The sequence below is a fragment of the Dermacentor silvarum genome, chromosome 7 (assembly GCF_013339745.2).
Source record: "Dermacentor silvarum isolate Dsil-2018 chromosome 7, BIME_Dsil_1.4, whole genome shotgun sequence".
NCBI classification, from domain to species: Eukaryota; Metazoa; Arthropoda; class Arachnida; order Ixodida; family Ixodidae; genus Dermacentor; species Dermacentor silvarum.
In genome coordinates, this window is record NC_051160.1 from 109,435,291 (window position 1) to 109,458,282 (window position 22,992).

A 22,992-nucleotide genomic window follows, 5' to 3' on the forward strand; every position below is an offset into this window, starting at 1 on the left:
CTTGCAACATGGCGCCTTTCCCCACTTGTGCTGTGCTGTCGAGAGATGCCATCAATTTGCATGAGGGTCATCTGTGAAATGTTTGACTACTGGAAGTGTTTTAAAATCTTGCATGTTTTCACTGCAGTGTCCACCTGAACATTCTAAATGCAGATATCATTCGATGTTTAGTACAATTGATGCTTTGCCTGCAGGCACAATGAAGTACCCTTCAACAGCCAGAATGCACCTGACAGGACACACAGTGGTGGGCTCAAAGGAATGGTTCAAGCAGCTCAGCTTAAGGAACCTGTTTGTGGCATCAAGGAACCATCAACTCTTATCAAGTTGCAAGGCCTTGATCTTGTTTGAGGGCTGCCACCTGACTATATGCATTGTGTTTGGGAAGGCATGACAAAGAAAGTGACTGAATTCCGGCTATCATGTACTGGTTCTTAGTGATACATAGGCAGGCACTTGAAGTTTAATTGTGGATGCAAAATTACGTTCAGTAAGGCCACCCATAATTTTGCCAAGGTCGGGACAGCCCTTGTCAGATCGGTCATATTGGAAGGCTGCTGAATGGCGCTCTCGGCTTTTATTTTAGTATTGTCTGTCATGATGCATACTTCCTCGAGCATACGTGGCACATTTTGTGCTACTTACACAAGCAGTCTTTTTTTTTTGTTGAAAGATATTGTCACAGAAGCTCAAATCTGTGCCGCTGAAAAGTTGCTCTTAGCATTTGTTCAGCAGACTGCAAAGCTGTAAGGAGAAAGTGCAATGACAATTAGCATGCATTAGTTGTTGCATCTTTCAAAGTGCGCACAGATGTTTTATCCCTCTTTGGGGTACCTCAACATTTCCATTTGAAGATGGCATTGGTAAGGCACTCCAGCTTGTAACAGCTGCCAAGCATGTGCCTTTTCAAATTGCTGAACAGTGCATCATGCACCAGGCCCACCGGACTGCTTCAGCACAAGTGGAACTTTCGTCTTGTCTGTTGTCTGCAAAGAAAGAGCTGGAGCACACGTATAAGAGCTGCTTTCAAACATGTGCTCTTGGACAAGCACGACCAATTCCTGATATTCCACAAAATGTGAAAAGGCTTTTCGTATCATGATTTGGTACCCTCCCACAAATGTGCAAGTGTTTGAGGTGCCAGGTTGGCCCGATTGTCTTCACAGTTCTGAGTACTCTGTTCCAAGAAAAACGTGCTCTTCTTATGTGAAAATGTCCGATGGCATGTACTGTTATATCTTTGCCATCTATGTTGTTTCGGGTACTATGTACTTTCACTGCCAGCAGCTGCTCACTGCACCCGGTGCATTTGATGTGCCGCCGTCATCCGCCTCCATCCGAGAACCACGTTTGTATTGGCGACATAACATTGCAGAGTGTTTTCTTAAATGTTGGCAACGTATCATATTTGTGTGAGTTACTTAATAAGGTGTAAAAGAACTAATCGGATTTTGAACGTTTATTTCATATTTCAAGATTGCAAGTACAATTGACTCTGGAAAGTGAGTTATAGAGTCAATATTAAGGTAGAGTAGTTTTATTTATGAATTCCGAATTGTGTCATCCGTCGAACTGTAGCAGGCTGCTATAATTGAACCGTATGTACTTTCTTCAAAATATAGGCTTGGAACTGAAAAGTTATGATTCATATTTCTGGGGCAACTGCTTTATGTCTGAGCGAAGTGCATGGCTATCACCAAAAGTGTTGCAGTGGACTGAAGCTCAAACTCATTCATCAAGTCACGAAGACTAATGCATCAGTTGATCTAATTCTGTTGTTGAGCGCATGAGAGGTGCTCAAGTCAAGCTTGGACTTTTAATTTTTTAGTATTATGAAACATGTTTACATGCATGGAAGTGATCTCATTTTTCGAGGTAATCCCTTTTCATTTTGGCAGTACAAGGATGCCAGCAGCGTAGAAAGATTTCTCTTATGTTGCAGCCATGCATGGACAGCCTACTGTATTTCATTATCCTAGTGGCAAAAAGAAATGAGTCTTGGAGTGAAGTTGGGCTTTTATAGCAAATGCTGCACCACCTCTCATCCAAGATTATTTGTAAAGTGCGCATTGTGTGGTGCACTGTATGTGCACACATATTTTCCGGGATGAAGAGAACCCCCATGGTATTTACGCAGGGTCGTTTCTTCCTAAGTGCACTATATACACGTTGGAGAACCTCACAGCTGTACTTGCTCACTACTCGTGTTCTTGCTCAGCTAGTCTCGCTACTAGGGAGGAAATAAAAATCATGCTACATCTATCCGCGCAAAAATTAACCCATGACCATGAGTTCACCTGCCGACTGAATTGCTCGAAACTTCTTGTGTTGGGAAGCTTCCATATGTGTTCATTGTTTAGGCAAGTGTAACTTTTATAAATGATTCACCCACATCTTGTCATAGGTGATGACCTGGCAAATAAACCTGTCACAAAACCTTTCCTGTCACAACATTCTTCAAGCTTTATGCTAGTTTGCAGTCTACTGTGCCAATCAAAGACTGCCAGTTGTCTTGAAATCCAGTATGCACTGACATTGCGGAACATCAGGTGTTTGTGAATGATAGTATTCAGTGTCCCTTAAGAGAGATACATCTGTTCCCCAGTTGAAGCATCAGTTGGTGGTTTTCAGGATTTGACACTTCACTTCACAGATCCTCACAGGATTCTTGGAACTTGACTCAGGGTTGGGGTCGCTTCCCGTTTCTGCTGCACTGGTGAAAATTCCTCCAGCTGAGGAGCAGTGGTGCGTTGCTTGTACACACTTCCCTCCCTTCTCGGATGGAGTCGCCGTAGTGATTTCGAGGGCGTCATTTTCCCACTGTGGTCATCACGCTGCAGTCGTGTTCCGCTCTGTATCCACAATCGCAGGGTAAGGGACAGTACCGACAGTACCGAGCTCGGTCACTGGTGTTCCAGCTTCCTGAGAGGCTCCAGTGTGCCTGAGCGGCTTCCAATGACGTGGGGTTATCTGCTCGTATCCCAAATGTACATGAGAGTGGCACGCTGCTCATGGTTAGCGTACAGCTGTTATCCTATATCGCTTAATCTTCTATGTTGTGTTTAAAGTGCTGGGCTTGATGTGATCGCAATGTTGTCGTACTAACTTGTTAGGACCTTTAATGAGCCGCAATCTGTGCCCTAGCTTTCTCAAAGCTGTTCCCTCCGTTTAGATAGGGTTCCCTCCGAAGTTTCAAAAGAAAACTGCTTGTCCGACAGTGAGTGCTCTCTACACTGTGTCCCTGTGGCAGTTTGTATAGGTTTTGTTCTTGCTTTGGGCTGAATGTGCAGCTGGTGTTTGACCGCGGTGTGAAAGGAACAGTGTGAAAGGGTTAAACGGCCTTAGCTCTTGCTTTATGTCTACTGGTTGTTCTACTCATTGGTTACTAACCACGTGCCACTTGGGCTCTCGGCCTTGGTAAAGACAGCATAGCTTTGTTGCATTGGTGGACAAAAGCAGCTGCTTGAAAAAAATTCAAGATACCTTTTGTCAGTTTTGCTGCTTTTGTCGTATGAAAGTTTAATAGGCCATGACTGGATGCTGTGTAAATGACAGTGAGGGAGAATATTAAAAAAATGTGGTTGATCCCTCTTATATAGGAATCAGTATAGAACACGAAAGTGAAACGTGTCTTCACAGAAGTAGTGTAATGTTTATTGCACATTGATATATAATGTCTATTGGTGTTTTGTGGCTAAAGCGCCCTTAGGCGTTGATGCACCCACGCTGACGCCTGGTGGCACGTCTCCTCCATCACGACTACCAACGTCGATGACCATGAGCAACCGTCGTGCATATGGAAGCTGCACTACGCTGCACACGCTAGCACAACGCGAAAGACGAAGCACGTAACTGACACACTAATACAACGCGCAAGACAAAGCACGTAACTGAATCGTCACCGAGTCAAATCAGCGCGTACAGCGCGTCGTAATTGCAGCCTCCGCGATCAACTTCAGAAACATTTTCAGAGCTAATTGCGGAGGCCACGCTCCGCTGTGCTGAGTACGGTGAACGCCACCTAGGTGGCGTTGGTAGTGCTTCTTGATTCCAGCGTCCCTTCGAATGCTGGCATCGAGGCGTCGTAGTGCTGAGACCACCGAAGCGTTCACTGTCGGTGCGCGTTAGTGTCATAATGCAGTACTTCTCTTTTCTGCTCGTAGGCGGCGGCACCACCCCGAGCAAGAGCGCGGGTACACGGAGGAGTGTTAGATATATAAGGCGCGTCTGTGTAGCTCTCTGCAAATGCGTTTGTGGCGCAATGGGTTAAACGCTCGGCGATCTATCGTCGCTGACCGAGAGGTCGTGGGTTCGATTTCCAAATTTTGCATGTTTGTGAAACTTTTTCTTCTGGTTTCTTTCTTTGTATTATGTTCTATGACGTATTTCCGTGACGTATTTCCCTGACGGAAATATGTCAGTGAAGTCTTGGTGGACCCCGGCATAAAACACTTTCGTGTTAAAAATGTGGTTGATCCCTCTTATATAGGAATCGGTATAGAACACGAAAGTGAAACGTGTCTTCACAGAAGTAGTGTAATGTTTATTGCACATTGATATATAATGTCTATTGGTGTTTTGTGGCTAAAGCGCCCTTAGGCGTTGATGCACCCACGCTGACGCCTGGTGGCACGTCTCCTCCATCACGACTACCAACGTCGATGACCATGAGCAACCGTCGTGCATATGGAAGCTGCACTACGCTGCACACGCTAGCACAACGCGAAAGACGAAGCACGTAACTGACACACTAATACAACGCGCAAGACAAAGCACGTAACTGAATCGTCACCGAGTCAAATCAGCGCGTCACGCGCGTCGTAATTGCAGCCTCCGCGATCAACTTCAGAAACATTTTCAGAGCTAATTGCGGAGGCCACGCTCCGCTGTGCTGAGTACGGTGAACGCCACCTAGGTGGCGTTGGTAGTGCTTCTTGATGCCAGCGTCCCTTCGAATGCTGGCATCGAGGCGTCGTAGTGCTGAGACCACCGAAGCGTTCACTGTCGGTGCGCGTTAGTGTCATAATGCAGTACTTCTCTTTTCTGCTCGTAGGCGGCGGCACCGCCCCGAGCAAGAGCGCGGGTACACGGAGGAGTGTTAGATATATAAGGCGCGTCTGTGTAGCTCTCTGCAAATGCGTTTGTGGCGCAATGGGTTAAACGCTCGGCGATCTATCGTCGCGGACCGAGAGGTCGTGGGTTCGATTTCCAAATTTTGCATGTTTGTGGAACTTTTTCTTCTGGTTTCTTTCTTTGTATTATGTTCTATGACGTATTTCCGTGACGGAAATACGTCAGTGAAGTCTTGGTGGACCCCGGCATAAAACACTTTCGTGTTAAAATAAATATTAAGGAAATAGTACTGCTTCATTTTTGTAACATGCATTTGTGAGTCTCGAGTTGCTTAGAGCATGCATGGCAGAAAACCAAGAGGGTTGACTCCTATTAGAAGCGTTTGTAGTGCTAGAAAGGGGACTGTAGCAGCGATCTAAATTCACTTCTGTTAGTCAGTTATTTTAATATTCGCTTCCTGTATACTACGCATTTTTTTTCTGTTAGTTTTTTCATGGTGCCGTCAACTGTGTCTTGCACACTAGCACAAAGGGAAATTTTACTGCAAGTATGTATGGTTGTAATACTAAGTCATGCAAGTCTTAGCACTGTGCTTCACTTGGTGGCTATTGTGCACAGTGCTAGGAAGTGACATTGTCATTTTACAAGCACTTTTTTCCTATGCATTTGCTTTTGTGCAATGCGGTCAAATTTTTCACGTCTCTAATCAACGAGGAAATGTATGGCATAAATCTATGCTGTTCCAGCAGCAAACATTTGGGCAGTGTTGTGTGATGCTTTCTACAGCTGCTTCTACGTGTTGCAGTCTTTTACATTGAGACCCTGGTGTAATGAACCTATGATGCACCAATAAAGTGATTGATTTATTATATGACAAAAAATGAAATTAAATTTGTATTCATTCTTACAAGAGGGAGAATATCCATACACAAAAAAGATATGTGTAAAATAGCTTGAATGCGCTGCCACCGTACACGCAGAGTGTGCACGACAGCTACGCACGAAGTCAAAGTTAAGCATAATACAATCTCCCTGCGGTAATCGACTTGCACCGAACGAAACATTGATACGCTTCCGATAACACCGAGCGCGCATACGATCAGCTGTTTTAGCTGAGCGCTTGCTGTCCGCCCCGCTCAGACCGGCATATGCTAGCAAATGCCACACAACGGCTTAGCGGGGACGATATAATTGCGCTTGCGCACGACGCTCATACCGGCAGCGGAACGAAGACCGCATCCCTCGCTCCGCTACAAAGCCGACTGAGCGGAGCGTGATAGCGTGTCCAAGGTAAAATTGGCGTGTCTACTTCGCCTCTTCGTCGTTTTGCAGCCGAGTTGATAGCAGCGTCGCTCGCGTCTCGGCAAGAAGCGCTTATCAAATGCGAAATCTACGCAGTTCCCTGCAGTATCTCAGAACGTGAAATCTTAGCGGCGCGGAGCGTAAGCAGCGCTCTTTACCGGTGCTCGCATATAGTTGCCGCGCGCGTAGCTCAAATCTTCTGAAATACGCCGGCATGCAGGCCAACTGAGAAGGCAACTTTGGTCATGTGCGCATGCACCCGTAGACTCGCTCTTGTCTTCACGTAGCTGACACGCGTGGACGACTGTTTTCAGCGTTTACAAATAATGCCGGAGCCATGCAGAAGAGAGGGCTTCCTTGGCAACTCATCGCGACGTCTTTCCTTCTTCATTGATGGCTCACCATACCAATCTACTTGCATCGATCTTTCATGAAGATACACTTTATCGAATACCTGTGGTTTGGTGTCGCCTCGTGCCTTCATAAATGCGTGCATTAGCTAACATGCGTCGACGCCGCGACGCATTTCGCAGTGCCCATCTAATCGCGGGCGCAATATTGGCGCTCCGTCGTTAGTGTCGATCTGCTAGTCAATCGTGCACACAGCATTGCTGTCGATGTCGGAAGGCAGCAAACAGGAATGCTGTCGTTGCAAACAGCATTGCTGTCGGTGTCGGAAGGCAGCAAACAGGTATGCTGTCGTTGCAAACAGCATTGCTGTCGGTGTCGGAAGGCAGCAAACAGGAATGCTGTCGTTGCAAACAGCATTGCTGTCGGTGTCGGAAGGCAGCAAACAGGTATGCTGTCGTTGCAAACAGCATTGCTGTCGGTGTCGGAAGGCTGCAAACAGACATGCTCTCGTTGCAAACAGCATTGCTGTCGGTGTCGGAAGGCAGCAAACAGGAATTCTGTCGTTGCAAACAGCATTGCTGTCGGTGTCGGAAGGCAGCAAACAGGTATGCTGTCGTTGCAAACAGCATTGCTGTCGATGTCGGAAGGCAGCAAACAGGAATGCTGTCGTTGCAAACAGCATTGCTGTCGGTGTCGGAAGGCAGCAAACAGGTATGCTGTCGTTGCAAACAGCATTGCTGTCGGTGTCGGAAGGCTACAAACAGACATGCTCTCGTTGCAAACAGCATTGCTGTCGGTGTCGGAAGGCAGCAAACAGGAATTCTGTCGTTGCAAACAAGAATCTTGTCGTTGCCGACAGGAATGCTGTCGTTCGGACAAGAACGCTTTGACGAATTTTTTGACAGGGTTATGATGGTTAATTCAGTGAATTAGGAGGCATTGAAATGCTCGAGATCTTTCGATAGTTTTAAGGTGTAAAGAAACGTAGTTCTCTTAAGCCCGCTATAAAGACTGCCAGACGCACCCTTGACGATCCAGGAATTCCTTGAAATTCATTGAGAAAATACCAAACTTAGGCTAAAAGTCATGCTCAAAAATCAAAAATCATTATATTATAGTAGCACGTATCGCATTGTAAGGATATTTTTGCCATTATATGTCGTGAATTGAGAAACTGTGATTAACTCTTGGACGTCAGAATCATAAAGAGCAGTAGCACTAGTCATCCGGCCATAAGGGCACAAGAACATAGAAGGAGATGTACGCCTCCCCAAATCAAGTATTTCTTGACGGAAGCTATAAAAATACGAAGAACCAGTTGAGAAATGAAGTTAACTTCACGAACTTGCAGCAAGAAAATGCGCGTTGGCCAATGACGTCAAAATCAAAAGACTTGTTGACATATTTCCGCAGATCTCAGAAACTGAACAACGCAAATGTAGTCCTTTGCGTAGACCACTTTATTGCCAGAGGGTACGTTGACATTACGCAGGAATATTTTATAGCTGACACGTCTCCCATCTATAATGCGATGTTTAAAAATACGATGCCTTGTATATGGATGAAAGTAACTATACGAGTACGTTGGTAACAACAGGTTGAAGAAGCGTCCCGTTTTGTGCTTGTTAAATGTATTTAATCTGTATTGATTATTAAGCTCTACAATTCTATTTCCGGTAGTAATGTCAACTGTAGGTTTTAGAACACATTAGAATACATCAGTGTCCATTTACGCCACCCTACCTGCTTGCTTGTGTAGTGTTTTGTCTCCTGAACGAACGTGCGTGCAAAAAAAAAAGCCGGCCTTGCTTTCCTCCTGTGAGCCACATCAGTACAGCCCTCAAACAGGCTGCGAACGAAATAATTCCGTCTGTGTAATGGACTGTTTCTGTCATAATATGACTTGTGGGTTTTCTTCTAGGGGCTGCTATATTTCAGCCCCTTTTTGGGACTGCAATATATGTGAGGCTCATCTCTATCAGGGAAAACAAGGGGAATACGGAAGATGGCGATTGAAGACGATAAGTGAGAGCCGGAGCAGATAAGGTGAGAGCCGGAGCCAACTTGTCGACAAGTGTACTTGTCTTCTTCACGGCGACATATGCGCGACAAGTGGACTTGTCGAAACGTTGGCTCCTGCTCTCACCTGGTTCTCGTGTTACTCATTATCTCTATCAGGAAATTCACGGCCATAAAACAAATTCCTCCTCCATTCCACCTTGTTTCAAAGTGTCCGACAAAATGCATTCGTGTTCCAGTTACTTTTGTGGTTCAATGCATAAAACAGCGTTTTCCTCAAAACGTTAACTGGAACGCCCATGCATTTCGTAAGGAAGTAATCCGGTGGTGTACGCAGAAAACTCCTGCACCTGGCGATGACGTCACGGCGTTACCTAGCAACGGATCGCCACCTCCTCGCCCCAGCTGCGCCGCCCCCTCCTCGTGTCGCCGCCGCTCCCGCCACAGCGCCACCTCACGACGCCTTGCCTAACCTCCGCAGCAGCACCGTAGCTCTGGCTAGCTTCTCCCCACAGCCGCGCGCGTGCGATGCTAGGCAATGACGTCACTCCAGAGTATATAACTCCGCATCGCCGAGGCGCGGAGACACACATTGCCTCGTGAGTTTGCGCTGAGCGCATGATACATCCGAAGAAGATCGTCATGCTCGAAGAAGAGGAGGAGCGGACAGGAACTTTGATGGACGGAGCGTTGGACAGGAACTTAGCGAGCCCAGGGATATCGCGACTGGCGCCCCACAGGGGTCGGTGCTCAGCCCTTTCCTGTTCAAGATGGCTTTCGCGGGCCTTCCCGCATCTCTCCCGGCAGACCCACGGTTCCCTCTTCGCTGCTCCATTTATGCCGACGACGTGGCACTCTGGACCCGGGGGCCGAGAAAATCCATGCCATCCATTCCGTGCTAGCTACAACGGGCACTAGATGCGGTGACCGCATTCCTTGGTAGCATAGGCCTCACCGTCTCCACAGCCAAAACCGAGGCCATGCTGGTTCATCCACTGGCCTCAGCTCGACGCTACACAAAGCAGCCGAAGTTTGCTGGCCGTGCCCTACTTTGGAAGCAAATGGTGACTTACCTGGGGCTTGCCATTGACCACCGGCTCAAGTGGATTCCTACAGCCAAGGCAGCCACTAGCGAGGTGCGCCGGGTGCAGGGAGCTGTCAGCAAGCTGCAGCAGCATGGCCGTGCCTGCTCCACAAAGTGGGCGCTGCGGCTGAACCAGGCCGCAGCAACGTCCGTGCCCTTGTAGGCCCTTCCATTGGTCAACCTCACACCAGCCAGGAGAGAGCAGCTGGAGGGTCTGCAAAGAGGTTCTATTAGCATCCTGGGTCTCCCAAAGCATTCATCGATCGCTGCAACACTGAATGGTGAATGGCCGCTCACGCTGAGGATGCTCGAACGCGCACTGGGGCACATTGACGCCCTTCAACGTGCTCCGGATGGCGGAGTCCTGCTGGCTAGCCTCCGCAGCCAGCCGTCTCCGGATGGCGGAGTCCTTCTGGCTAGACTCCGCAGCCAGCCGTCCTCACGGATGGGAGTTCTGTGCCTCCTGTGGGCCGCTGCAGCCTGCACCATCCCGGCTAGGGCGGTCAACAGACAATGTCGGATCCCCTTCGCCGCGAGCTCTACCGCGGCAGAAATAGCGGGGCTCCACCTAGCCGCCGATGTCCTGGCTGAGGATCTTCCTAGGCAACCGATGGCAGTGCTCTGCGATTCGAAGCCAGCGCTCCAGAGCCTCATCAACCACCGCCGATAACGGCTTACGGGGGCCTTGTTCAGCTCGAAGTTCTCTGCATTGACTGCCGCGGGGGTCACCATCTCGTTTCATTGGCTACCTTCTCATGTGGGAATAGCCGGTAATGAAGAAGCGGACACCCTTGCCAAAACCGCCCACGATCCTGAAGTGCCGCTCACACGAGCAGTGGCTTCCTCTGATTTTTCGAAGCAGCGCCTGAAAGAACTGCTCGGAACCGTTCACCCGGATGCCAGAGTGGCAAACGGCAAGGGTCCCAGGCCTCCTCCAGAGGGTGGCCTTACCAGGAGGGAACGCGCAACGTTGCTTAGACTGGGCACGGGCTGTGTCTGGACGGCGGCGCGGCTGCACGCCAAGGGACGCTTCAGCTCACCGGCCTGCGAACGTTGCGGCGACCCCAAGACCCTCGAGCACCATCTCTGTGCTTGCCCAGCGCTGGCACAGGACCGCTCAAAAGTCATCACTGCCTGCAGACAACAGGGTCTACCTGCTGCGACAACCAGCGAGCTCCCGTTTACATCGCCTCCCCACCTCCGAGCTCTCCATAGCCTCTGGGAGTTTGTGGAGTCGAACGGGATCACCACCCATCGCTAAGCGCTCGCCCCTAGCAGGCCATCGCCTTCATAACCGACCTCCTCCATGATCGGATGAGACTACTGATGCTTCTCCTTCTCTTCCCTTCCTCACCATCTTTATCTCCCACTTCCTCTTCCCCTGACGCTGCGCCGTGCTCCCTATTCGACAACAGAAATAGGTGCCATTTACCTTAATAAACCACTACTACTACTAACGGCACAGGAATGCACATCCATCTGGCTCGCTTACGCACATCTTGATCATGATGATGTATAGTGTTTAGTGGTGCCATGGCCAGGATATATGACCAAAGAGCGCCTTGACATGGTATTGAGCGACCGATGGAGTTATGAATAGCGGCAGGTGGATGCCCTCAATATACTTTAGACGTGTCCTGGGACACACAATTCGCGAAAGTGTTCTTAAAGGTATCAAATTGAACAGCAATCAAGTAGAAGAGGAAGAGAGAAACGAAGAACAAGATGATCGAATGAAAACAGTAAACAGTTGATCCGTCTCGGATTCTTTACTTTACAAGAATATGAAAGATGGATTCTGTACAACTCATTTTATAGGTCACTGTTTTATTATCTTTATGAAACGGGCCTCCATGCTTCTATTTACCTCCATTAGGACGTTATACCGCCTGGCTACCCAAGCGAGAAAAAAAGATATGACGTGGCATGTACAAAGGACTAAAAGTGATCCCTGTATAAATGCGTAAAACAATAAATCTATGGCAACGACCACAGTGAAGTGCGCTATATATATATAGATGACATTTATACTTTAAAAATTCAATTAATAGTAATTTTCAAGCAGCACTACTGCCTCACCAGGGCCATGGTGAACAGGGTCAAGCATCTCCGAGGCGTTTGGACTGGCAGATTGGTACACTATGGCCCCATAGTCTAAGCGCGTACGTATGTGGCATTTGTACAGGTTCATAGGCACTTACTGTCACTACCCAGCGTTGTGCACAAAACAATTTTTACACCGTTCATAGTTTTGAGGTATTTGTCCTAATCTATTTGAAGTGGGGAATAAACACAAGTTGGCTCGGCGATTGGTTTCGAACCCGCTTCTCTCATCATAGCAGCCCGATGCACTAACCAATAAACCATGGACTACTCAATAACACAAGTTGGCGGGAAAACGGTCAGAGACAGCAGCAAAGAAGCCGACACACAGACAGAAAGCCTACCAAAAGTGCGCGAAATAATCTGAGAATGCTAATCGCATCAACTAGATGATGGCATGAAGCACCTTACTTTAAGGTCTACCTCTAAACGAATCCAGGTCAAAATATTACTGACCTCCCTCACTAGCTCGGTACGTTGTATAGAGCGCTTCCTTCAAATCAGAAAAGCTACAATAACTAAAGGTTATTCGTCGTTTAATGTCTCTGTGTCATAAAGCGTTACTAGCAGTTCAGGACTCCGATAAGTTCGCAGTAGACACTGATCAAACATGTAATTAATGACAGGGGCTAAATCAGTGTTTGTATGATTAGTAAAAGCGCCTTCTGTGATTGTGGCTTTGAAGTTGGTCATTGCATGGGGAACGTCAAATCAGTACCAATCGCGAGACTGGCACGAGTCTTAAAATTTGTCCTGAAGCTGCCCTACAAAGTGTACTGGTGATCTTATGCTTCTTTCGCAATACACGCAAGGGGTGCTTTCTTTTTGGAAGATATTCACCAATGCCAGCGTAATGTTGTCAGATTTCGAAAGGGACATATTAAAGCTTGTGCCAGTTTCATGATTCATACTGGTGCACATTGTTTGAGAATTTCCTCACTTCGTTATCGCTAATGTAATAAGTACCAGTCGTGTCACTAGAGAACAGGGGGGAAAGGGCGGACAGCGCCGAGTGCAGCGCTTAGGGGGGTTCAGTTAGGCAATAAAGGGAAAGGGGTTAAATGGCAAAGAATTAGTCGTCATCGAAGTGAAATGTCGCAGGGCACCTTCCGGCGGAGTTGAACAGTAGCACTATGCGCTGACTACAGAAAACAAAGAAGAACGGAAATTTTAGGAGGATGCCTTTAGCAAATCCTAATGACTTACCTGCGTATTCATAAATGCAGCTTAATTAGCAGCCCATGCTTGACTTGATCTAAAGGACGCCTGCCATGAATTTGGCCGGGACGCTCATTGCGTTTACTTTACAACAACCTTTATAACAAAATATTCGAATGCCCTCCCAAACATGAACAACATCCTACGAAAATACCACCCAATAGTGTTACGTGTAGCTGATGCCCAACTCTATTTACAATTTATTTACAGGGAAGCTAACGGAGGCCAAAATGACGACGCTATAACAAGCGGAAACACGTCGTCTTTCTCCTCCTCAGTGCGGCCACACTGTGGCCGCTGTTTCGTGTCATCATCCCCGGCAGTAGCAGCACCGTCCCGCTGCTTAAGCTCCTCATCCGCGGTGAAAGGTGTGTGGTATGGCTTTAGTCTCGCTACGTGAACGATGTCACTTGCAGCTGACGACGACGCCGAGAGGTCGGCAGGGATAATTTCATACGCGACATGGGTCACTTGTCACCAGTGGCGTAGCCAGAAATTTTGTTCGGGGGGGGGGCTCAAGTTGCAGGGCGGCCTCCTCCTTATAGAAGTTGTCGAGGGATCAAATACATGAATATTAACTGCATTACCATTGCCAATGCCATTGTATATTAGATGCTGCACACGAATTATTGAACGCTACGCTACTGTCACGACAAGTAAAATATGCATTTTTTCATGACAGAATATATTCGTATGTCCCAAAAATTGTGGCAGAAAGTAAGTGATATCAATGCTTCCCGTTTTTTTTGTCTATTTAATAAGTGTAAAGAAAATATCACGCGAACATTAGAACTATATCAGTTCGCAACCAGCAAAGCAGTGCATGCAGCTGACATAAAAAACGTAAAGGCCATAAAATGAACAAGTCGAGGACAAATAGTTTGACTGAATGTTTGTCATTCAACAACCTTGCTTTACATTTTTGTGCACATGCAAGGGCCAGGGACAAGCCCCAATGACGCTGTCCTTAGGTGCAATGGATTGAGCAGGAGCAGCTGTTACCGGTCGTATATTGTAATTGCACCGAAATTATAGTCGCAACAGTGAGTACATATAAAAAGCAGGAGTTCTGCAAAATATACATTAGAAATGCGAAGATAGATCGGAATATGCAAATGCGAAGATAGACAGCAAGAAAGTGTCGCGTGAAACCAAGTTCACAGCTTGTATACACAAACCTCGCAACAAGATAATTAAATATACGTATAACTCTGCAATAAATCTACGTATCTAAGGAAACGTCGCTGTATATAATGCGTCAAACATGACAAATAAACATGTTGCGCAGTCAGAGATAGTAAACTTGACGCATACGAGTATAAAGACAGACGATCCAGGTGAACAAAACTATGATCGCAGAAATCGTAATATGCATTGGGCCATGCTGCGGTCGCGACAGCACCATGTGGCTAGAATAATAGAAAAAGAATGCAGAAATCAATACAAAAATGCGTATTTTAACTGCCTGTACAGCGGCAACAATTATTCTGCACCCAAAAATAAAGAAGGGTATTGCTCCGTTTCAAAAAAGAAGTAAATCCATGTAGCCTAAAAAGGAAAGAAAAGGACAAACGAAAGCCAGAGATGATGCGGCAAGTTGATTTACCCAACATTCGAGTGTGTTTGTTGGGAAACGCCGCGTGGGGCCGGGTTTTCAATGAGCAAGGTCTGTCAAAATTGGTTATTGTTGTCCTCGTAATTTTTGTATTCGCATAATTTTGATTATGATGCTAACTGTTACAATAAGCGGTGAAATTTTCTGTGGTTTGAAAAGCTAATGAACAGTCATACGTTTTCATAATTACGAGCTTATATAGGAACGTGAAGGAACAGATATTTTTACATGCACTGATTTTTGCTGCTTCGCTATCTAAACGATAAACTTCACTCGGCGGGGAAGCTTAGCGAAGCGTTCAATAACTTCGGACACGTTGATGGCGACGTCTCTGTGGGCGTATAGAAGCGCCAGCATAACCATGCGTTCCTCAGACATTGTAGAGCGCAAGTAGTTTTTTAGTAATCTCATGTTTGAAAATCCCTCTGCACTGGCAGTGTCACTGGAAGGGCGACTAGAATCTGCAGCAGTTTGTACACATGTTCATATAAGCTGCAGTATCAATGAGAGAGGGCATCTATTATACTGTGCTAAAACCTAAAAACACTTCTTCGATATCGCTGACATCCTTGTTTAGGTACCTTGCACAAACAGTAAGCTGTTCGATTCCAGCAATATCCATCGTTTCGTCAGCAAGTAAGGAGAAGCAGCCTGCCGCGTTCACTTTTGCATCTAGGCTTTCTTTCATAATTTCACCATAAATTTCTATAATGTGTTTTTGTACATCTGGTGTAAATACGAGGCATTACTGGGACAATTTTGCAAATGGTTCTTCAGGTATGTATCTCCACAATCAGCTCGCATGCAAAGAAGCGCTCTGGAAATACCAGTATTTTCAGCAGGGGCTTTGCTTAAATCCATAGGACCAGTGTCCCTATCGCCACGGGGAGCCAGACCGTACCGCCCGCAAAAAAATAACTGTCCCAAATTTAATAGGCCGTTGACTTTCTTCTGTTTTAACACGAAAGTGTTTTATGCCGGGGTCCACCAAGACTTCACTGACGTATTTCCGTCACGGATATGACGTTCTTACAATGTACACGAACATAATACAAAGAAAGAAACCAGAAGAAAAAGTTCCACAAACATGCAAAATTTGGAAATCGAACCCCACGACCTCTCGGTCCGCGACGATAGATCGCCGAGCGTTTAACCCATTGCGCCACAAACGCATTTGCAGAGAGCTACACAGACGCGCCTTATATATCTAACACTCCTCCGTGTACCCGCGCTCTTGCTCGGGGCGGTGCCGCCGCCTACGAGCAGAAAAGAGAAGTACTGCATTATGACACTAACGCGCACCGACAGTGAACGCTTCGGTGGTCTCAGCACTACGACGCCTCGATGCCAGCATTCGAAGGGACGCTGGCATCAAGAAGCACTACCAACGCCACCTAGGTGGCGTTCACCATACTCAGCACAGCGGAGCGTGGCCTCCGCAATTAGCTCTGAAAATGTTTCTGAAGTTGATCGCGGAGGCTGCAATGTTTCTCTTATTTTACTTTGCCTGCCCTGGTCCAGCTGATCGATCACATTGGGCGCGTTTCCTGAAAATGTTTGGAGAAAATTATCAGATGCCAGCTGACAGTCACGGTGATATTTAATATTTTCGTGTGTGAAGAAGATTGCGAGCGCGTGCTTCCATTTCTGGAACGGCTTGTACACGTGGGTTCGAGTGCGCGCATGTTGGCCCAAATTTATAAGAACATTAAACCCATAAAGTTCCAGAATGAAAAATCGGAAGCACGCCTTTGGAAATGTCAGTGCACCTATCGCGTCAAAAGTTTATGAGAACTTTATACCCATCAAGTTTCGGAATTGAAATCCATGCGCTCCGTAGATTCCGGGGCCGCTGCGAGATGCCGCGACACGCCCGCTCGCTATCGAAAAGCCCTTGAAACTTTGAGCTCGGCTGGAGCTCCTTACGTTATATGACTCCAGGTGCATGGGCGTTGCCACGATATCCAGCCCGAGTTCACAATTGTCGCGCCTAAATGTCTTCTAGCGCGTCAAAAAGACATTGTAGACAAAATCCAGAATGATTCCCGGCGCGGGTGGTTGTTTTGTTCGGCGGTGCATGACAGCACGAAAAAATTTCGGGTGGGGTTGAAGCCCCATCAGCCCCCCCCCCCTCCCCTCCCCCTGGCTACGCGCCTGCTTGTCACACCACACGGTATGGGCCAGGTGTAGCGCGAAAGCAGCTTTCCGGAAAGGACCACACGGCGGATGGATGACCAGAGAACCACAAGAGAACCCGGAGAAAAGTGCACGTCGCGATGGTGGAAATCATAGAGGCGTTTCTGATGCTTCTGTGAAGCCTCGAGACGGGTGCGGGCGAGCTGGCGCACGTGGTCGGCGTGTGGGATCGCGTTGCAGGCGTATTCAGTGGCTGAACGTGCGGGCGAGGGCAGCAATGTGTTCAAGGGCAACGCGGGTTCTCGGCCATTTAGGAGATGGAATGTTGAATAGCCGGCGGTGTCGTGACGCGATGAATTATACATGAACGTCACATTTGGTAAACGAAGATCCCAGACGTGGTGGTCGGCCACAACTTACTTCAAAATCATGTCGGTTATGGTCCGGTTGAGGCGCTCCTTGAGGTCGTAATCTGTGGATCAAGTAACGAGCGTCTCAGGTAAGCGTTGCCGGATGTACCAAGGGTTGCCTATCGCCGCAACAGAAACTTTAAAGACATGTTAGTGCATGAAAAAGTCAGCCAACGTCACTCCCCCGTAATAAAAGTACGTTCTCGTCCCAGGTGAAAAACCTGCAGACACCTTCAAAGTGACCTTATCATTAAAAGCACCGCAAATAGCTATACACACGAAGTGAAAACTAGCTTTTCTTGCACTAGTGCTGATGTAACTTATATGTTTGATTGTTACTTCTGTAAGAAACAATATAACGGCGAAAAGGGACAATCAATGAACGTCAGGTTAAACGGACATCGCGCACACAGAGCTAAAAAGCTTCCCAAAGCCGTCGCCGAGCATTTCAACCAACCACTGGCAGTGTTGCCAGGTTTGGCTATATATAGCCAAATTGGGCTACGGGAAAAGTTTTTTGGCGTCGACTTGGACGAGTTGGCTATGTGGCTATATTTGGGCTACTGAAAATCTGCGACTTGGCTGTGTTTGGGCTATAAGTGGCACCCTAAGCTACGCTCCAGTGGTGGCTCTGATCGTGTAGAAGGCTGTGTTTTAGCTGGCTGAGCCGGCCGCGTGACTGTGCGTGTGTGCGTGCGCGAAGTGACCCCCTCCCCCGCCTTTCCTTCCCTCTCTGCGCTGTTGTCTGAGCTGGTCGCTTAGATCTTCGATGCACTTAAAATTACACCCTGCTTGACCGTTAGGCACCCGATCCCCGGATATCGGGATGAACCTGGTAGTAGTGGATTTTTCTTAGTACACTGTACTAACATGGCTATGATCACGAAGGGAGAGCAATAACATAGGGTCGGGGCCGTCGGGCGATCGTGGCGCCGATATGAAAGAAGGGAAGCACAGGTGGATGACACGCACCAGTGTGTTCATGGTCATGTATTCTGGATGAAGTACCGCGCCGGGCACAGCTTTCGACCTACTCCACGTTTCCGGCGCGAAGCTTTACTGCCATTTTCCTTTTCCTGCTAGATGAATTTTTCTTCGTGCTTAGATTCGAGATACATTCCAATAGGTTGGACGTAAGATCGGATCCTCCTCAGAGAGGAGAATACAAACATGGGGAAGTGGGCCAAGTATGCGAGAACGTATAAAAAAGAATGGGAGCAAAACCCCGAAAAAAGGGGGGTTCTGGTGCTTTTACTGCTAGGTGGTTTGCCGGTAACGTCACGAATGCAGATACTCATTCTGCCAGTATCTAAACATGTTGGCCACGATGACATCAGTGCATCACGTCACATGAACTTCACCCACCGTGTTAGCTTAGCTTGGGAGGTGTCGTGCTGCTGGCTCGATGACGCGGGTTTGATTCCCGGCCGCGGCGGCCGCGTTTCGATGAAGGTGAAATGCAGGAACACCCGTGTACTTAGGTGTACTATAGAGAAACCGAGGTGGCCAAAACTGCGCCATGGCTCTCAACCATATCCTGGTTTTGGCACGTAGGCACGTAAAACCCCAGCAATTACTAGAGTTTTAGAATAGGGGCCTCAAACGCATTGGAGGCCCAAAAAATAGCATCAAAGCCACTGCGCATGCGCACGACGGGAACTGTGTGTGGGTTTTGCATCGGGCACGCTATTTCATCGATTTAGCGGGATCCCCAAAAGCAGCCCCAAAAGCATTTACCAACAAACATGGCGGCGCCCATCGAAGCGACGGCTCTAACCTAGCACAAAACTGGGCTCGATTCGTGGTAAGCCGTGAAGTTCGTAATTGATTGCATGATACGAAAGGCTTTCAAGAGGGCGGTAGGCGTTCCAATCAACGCGAGCACCGACAAGTTTCTAGAGCTCCGACTTCACAACTGACTCGATGAATTAATCGAAGCCCACGACGTTGCGCAATACGAACGATTATCCATGTCAACGACGGGTCGACGCATCCTCGAGTCGCTCGGCATCACGTGCCACACTCAGCATGAAGAAAAAACGGCGGTTCCGGCCTCGATCCGCGACCGCCTGATCGTCCCGCCGCTTCCCAAGAACATCCATCCGACGCATCACTTCGGGCGATGCAAGAAACGAGCTATAGACCTTCAAAATAAATTTGGTAAGAATAACGAGGCGGTGTACGTATACGTCGCGCGATATGGCGAAGGAAGAAGCGCACACGCGATCGCGGTTGTAGACAGCACGGGCAAATGCCTAGCGAGTGCCACAGTAACCACGGGACCCACGGAGGCGGCAGAAGAAGCCGTGATAGCCTTAGCACTCGCCACGGTGCCGAACGCTGCGATCGTGATCAGCGAATCGCGGGCGGCAGTCCGAAGCTTCGCGCGCGGCCGCGTCTCGCGGGAAGCGGCCCGCATACTCCAAATTTGTGAGGACGGGGACTCGACGCCACAAAATTCTACGGTCTTCCTCCTCTGGACTCTATCACACACCGACGTCGCGCTCCCGGGCAACGTACGAGGCGGCCCACGCCGCGGCTCGAGGTCTCACTCGCCCAGCCGTAGCAGACTACGTGGCCGCCGCCTCCGCCCCCGAATGCGGGGCGTCGGATCTGCCAGATCGAGACACTACGACAGACACGCTGCAACAAAAACACTCACAATGGCTGTGGGGCGATCGCCTGACCACGTTCAGAGACCTCACACAACACTACAGACTCGAAAGACGCAAATTCCCGCCACCGCACGTTAAATTACGCTTACTGCAAACACTTACGCTTACTGCAAACACACAGTTACCCTAGCCCGGCCGTTTTACGCCACTGTTACCCGAGCTTATACTCGACTGATGCGTGTAAAGCGTGCGGACACAGAGCAACGCTGCGACACATGCTCTGGGAATGTGCCAGCAACAACCGTACCAAAACCGCCACCGTTCGCGACGCGCCCAAAACGGCAGGCGTTACTAGATTAAAGGAAGCCTCGAGCTCGCTCATTCACATCGTTGCCCCGGCTTCTGGGCCGCCAGGGACCTTCTCCGTCGGCGTCGCCACCGCTGGGAGGCGGCCCTGAAAAGTTCTGAGCTGGAAGACCAGCTCTGGGCCGTCCGGCAAGCCGAAGATGCCGCCCGAGTCCAAGGACTTCGAGCCGACACCTGAGGCCACTAAAATCAATGTGCCGGCTCTTTAAATAAAGTTTATTTCTTCTTCGTAAGCTAAAAGAAGTGATTGCGGTTATCGCTTTCTTTCAACTAACATGTGTAATAAAGATTGATTCATTATACGCCACTGATTCCGAATTCAATTGTCGATTTCATGGCTCGTAGGCTCATCACGAATTGACTTGGCTGGGTGAAGGTGCGTAAAGTTGGTTACTCAAAATAAAGCGCCACAAGTTGCATGCTGCTAATAGAATCAGTTCTAAGTTGTAATTAAAGGCAAGAACACGAAAGTCTAGTGGAAATTACTTTTATTGCGATACCAATAATATGGACACTTCAACCGGATTTCTGCCGTCGGCGTCGTCGTCGCCGTCGCCGTGAGGTTCCGTGTAAATTCCAAGTGCGATAAAATCGTCGCCGCGCGCCGTATGCGCGAGTGAAAGCGCGCGGGGGACGCGCGCTATCATGGAGAGCGAACGCACGGCGGAAAGCAAACGCGACCGTCGCGCGAAAGGCCGTGGGGGTATGGGAGGCAGGGAGTCGGGGCGACGCTGTGCTACGGCACCAAATGCGTATCTTGCAACCGGGCGCAAGGGGAACTGGCAACGCAATCTGCCACGCGAAAGCAAGAAAGCGGGAAGGCAGCGCAGGAGGCAGGGGGGGGGGAGAGCAGCTTCTACTCTGCCAACATACGCTTGCACTGGCTGTGGTGGCGGTCGCCCGCACCGTCTCTTATCTCCACACGGCTCTGACCTTTGTATGCGCTGTGCATTCGCCGCTCAGTTTCCGTTGAAGCGATAGACCGCACGATCCTTCGCCCGCTGCGGCGGCTGCGCTTGCTGCCAGCGTTTTGACAGTCGTCTGCGATAATTCGGTGTGATATATTCATGTTTGCTTGTGCGCGATGACACCACGCTTGTGAATTCAGTTAGAAAGGGAATGTGTCCAACTTTATGCAGCCGATAAAACTACTATCCCTACTCCGAATAGCTCTCTGCTAATTTGCTATCGCAATTGATGCTTCGCCTTTCGGGCGAAACTGGGACATTTTTTCTTATCATAAAATGGTATATTTTATAAGTTTCTGACGCCATAGTGACGCTGCAAACGCAACACGCTATCCGCAAACGCAAAACGCCTATTCCAAAACTCTTCATTCCTGCATGCCCCAACGCTAACACCCGCAAAGCTCTTTGGGGCCCCCAAATTTAGGGGCCCCTATTCTAAAACTTTATTAGCCATCAACATGGTTTGCTTTTTCACAGTAACCGGTTTTCACAGCATTACCACTGTTATCAATTAAAAGCCGTGGAGGCTTTTACCATTTCGAGCGAGTTAGTTCGGGACGTGCTCGTCGCCGAAAACGACTGCGCGCTTCTTACACTAGTGTGCCGGTTTGCGCAGTAACCTTTTAAAGCTCCGCTTACACCGATTCAGACAGCGCGTAGCATCTGTTGTCTGTCACTTTACTTTAACGCATTCTCTTGCCGTGCTAGAGACCTAAGATGGCGGCCAGGTTGATCTAAATTGGCACTATATAGGTAGTGTGTGTCCCAGCTAATCCGGGCCAAGCTAATTGAAAAACAAAAACAAAAAAGTAGAAAACAAGATAGGACAATGAGACAAATAACGCGAGATATCACAGCGCGAAAGACTTGTTTTAGCTCATCAAAAAAGAAGCCATGAGCACGTCGCCATCGCAGATCGCTGAACAGATGAACTTCTACGCCGTAGGCAGAGATAACTTGAGAGATTGATGACGCTGAAGATTATGTTGTGTTCACGACATCTAAAAAGCAGAGTTCGTAGTTAATATTACTGTAAATAACTAAAAATAATAACTTAGTACTATCTGTAATGAAAGAAAAGCACTGATTCGCCCTCTACCGCGATTCGCTGGAACTTAATAGCTTCTGGGGCAAACCAAAAAGTGTTCTGTGCAAGCATGATGTCGCTGTTGTTGATGTAAAGGGCCGATCGTCACGGCGGCACGGTCCTTTTGTTGCGACGGGTTGTGCAAAAAAGATTGCCGTAGTCGAACGTGAAAATGTACACACAAATAAAATTGCAAATAAAAATGGGTATATTTGGCTACGAAATATTTTGCACTTGTTTTCTGCTTGGCTACATTTGGGCTACAACTTGTCTAGCTTTTGGCTACGTCGCCTCGTCGGATCTGGCAACACTGCCAACCAGGTCATAACTTTGATGAACTTAAACTCTACATACTACAGTCAAATTTCCGTTTAGGTGAGACAGAAGATATAGAGAATCGTACCTCCTCCATAAGTTCAAGATATTGCAACCAACAGGCACGAACGTTGCGAAGGGCGCTTTAGAATCTATTCGCTATACTAAACTTCAGAGAATAGGGAACAGCACTTGGTTATTTTTCATTGAGTTTCTTAGTTTTCCTTTTTTTTGTTATTCGACTGTCAATAATATTCTAACCTCACTTTCCTTTCATTCATTCCTTTCGTTCTTTTATTTATATAGTAACCCAGCCCCCCCCCCCCCTTT